The 2,592-nt window shown below is 40.0% G+C and overlaps 1 long non-coding RNA gene across 1 annotated transcript; it reads right to left on the reverse strand.

Annotated features, from left to right (window-relative positions):
- Window positions 1-337: 337 nt before the first annotated feature.
- LOC139653256 (uncharacterized) lies at window positions 338-2,233 on the reverse strand. Its single transcript, XR_011695994.1, has 3 exons — window positions 2,156-2,233; window positions 831-1,063; window positions 338-427 (listed from the first exon to the last, which is right to left on the reverse strand). It is a non-coding gene; the product is annotated as an uncharacterized lncRNA (long non-coding RNA).
- Between the last annotated feature and the right edge of the window lie 359 nt (window positions 2,234-2,592).

A 2,592-nucleotide genomic window follows, 5' to 3' on the forward strand; every position in this document is an offset into this window, starting at 1 on the left:
CTGTCCCTCATTGTATTGTGTAATGGCCATTACATCCATTGGGTGACAGTGCAAAAAAAAAAATCCACCACAAGACTGTAAAAAAACATAAGTCGACTGGTGCTGCTCCATGGTCTAAAACATCCCTCATCTTAACATGGAGTGGGAATGAATGAATGACTGACTGAATTTGTAGGTAAATAAAACATTTTCAATTTCTAGACAGTTGATCACATGTACCATCAAGTTATAGGTAAATGTCATGTAGATGTCATGTAAAAACATGTTTGCTGTAAAGCTGCCTGATTAGGGTATAAAAGCTAGCACTGTAACTATATAAACAATGGCTGTAACGCACCTCACAGACTTTGATGAAGTTGGAGGGATCCTTTCTCAGGTAGTGAGGCAGTCCAAGCAACACTGCAGCTCTGCTCTTCTGGTTGGAAGTCTATAACACAGAAGAACAGTAAAGGAAGACACACTGTGTCCCAACTGTAGCAATCGAGATCTGAAGATGGAATGTAGGCATGCTTGTATAGGTTATTTTTGACAGGATAAGTAACAATAAGGTAAATAGCAAAATACACAGGAGAAAAACACCTCAAACAAACTAAAGTCTGTCTGTCACTGCTCTAGCCGCGCTGTAAACACAGCTGGTGGACCTGAGCATCCGCAACCAGAATGTGATTTGAGCACCACCGATTGAGAACACACACGCAACTGAGCCAGTAGACATTTGTTAGTTTCTGATAATCACAAGATAACATTGCCCCACTATTACAAGTGATGTCACAACTTCAATCTTTCTTCAGTGGTGAGAAAGAATTTGATTAAGATCAGACTATCCTTACTTGAACATCAAGGGACTGAAGCAGACTGTGAAGCTTGGTACTGCTACTGGCTCACACTCTGGACAACTCCAGCAGTTTTGGAAAATACTTGTCAAGTCCATCTAAGAAAGACTGGTGGAGATCAACAGAAACCAGGCGCATGAACTCTGCAGCAATCTGCAAAGAGAACAAGAAACTTCATCCAACAGGGGACAGGACAGGCTGCTCCAGACCACTCAATATGACCTCCAGCCCTGTAAAGAAAACAAGTCAATGTCAGATTGATATCTCCATATCTTGTGTAATTTCAGTCAAATCCACAATGTCATCCACAGCAAATACAGAATTACTGTTAATAAACCAAATTCAGCCTTTTAACAAATAAACCATCACTGACTAATATCATGCAGGGATAGACAATAAGTGAGAGCATTTTATCTTAATATCAGCATAGATTAATTTAAACATCAATGCACTGACAAAGAGTGAAGCTTTGTAATGCAGCAGTAAACACATTGTTTTATATTATATCCATGTTAAGCTATCTGTTGATAAGCTTGCTAGATAAACAGTGGCTCTGTCCCAAATGGAAGAAAACATATTTTTGGTAGCATTTCTTGGTAGGAAGTGAAACTTTTCAAGTTTTAGGTTGTCTCAAATGTATAGGATCCATAGAAAGCATCCTTTCAAGGGACCTAATTTTAGCCAGTTTTGAGGGAAGCATGCCATGGTTCCTTTAGCAACTCTGATATCCCATAAAATATTGTGACACTGGGGGAAGAATTCATATTCTTCACTGTAGTGCAGTCAGTTGTTTCTAGAATATTAATAAAATCGCTTAGCTTAGCTTCGCCATACAAAGGTACAAGCTAGCTAAAGTTAGCACTACTGTCTGCAACCATGCAATTCACTGCGGTTTAGATTGTAGACTTATGAAATTAATGAATATCTGATTTACATACACAAACACCCTGGCTGAATTTTGATAGTTAATATATACAGGGAGCTAACCAGGGTATTATTTTATGGATTTGAAGGCTTGCAGCGAATGTTTTCCTCGTTGCCCCGGACTGGCTGCTGCTCGGCAACTTGTTACCGGTCAGTAAGTCGGTCATCAACGTTTTCCTCATTGCCCCGGACTGGTTAACGTTCCCCAGCTGGTTACCGGTCGGTAACAAATCAGTAACTTAATCAGTCAGGGGCAAGGAGGAAAATGTTCTGAACACAAATCAATGAGGAAAGAATTCTGTAGTTAGCTAGCTAGCTATAAATAATACGAGGATTTGGCAACAATTTTAACATTAGGTAGGATGGCATTGCACGTTGTAACTTACAAAAATATTAACCTGAAATTATTTGCTCTGTCTTGACTTGCTGTCTTGCTGTCCTCTCAAACTGCAATGGTCCTTTTTTCTGGATGATGCATGTGGAGCACGAGGGTATGTCCGTGTGGGCGTGTGCGGGTTGTCCAAGGCAGTTTTGCAGGGGCTACTACTCACACTTAATTGAGTCAACTCAGCAATTTAAGTTACCTGGACAGTTCTGATTTGACTGATGAGTTGACCACATTAAAACTTTAAATTTCAAGTAGGCCCAATGTTTTAGTCATTTTTAGTTGAACTGACTAAGGAAAAAGAATTGAGGTAACTAAAAGCCCAAATTCGTTTTTACAGTGTAGGAACACCTTACTAATACTGGGTAGGTATCAGCTTTCAGCTCAGTGTCAACTGGCTACCAAAGTGACATCCGCCTCCATGTTTGACGTGTTGTGCTTTCTGAGAGG

Source organism: Centroberyx affinis, unplaced genomic scaffold (genome assembly GCF_046629955.1).
Source record: "Centroberyx affinis isolate AG114_WGS23_722 - 3 ecotype Tasmania unplaced genomic scaffold, CSIRO-AGI_Caff_v1 ptg001906l_1, whole genome shotgun sequence".
Taxonomy (NCBI): Eukaryota; Metazoa; Chordata; class Actinopteri; order Beryciformes; family Berycidae; genus Centroberyx; species Centroberyx affinis.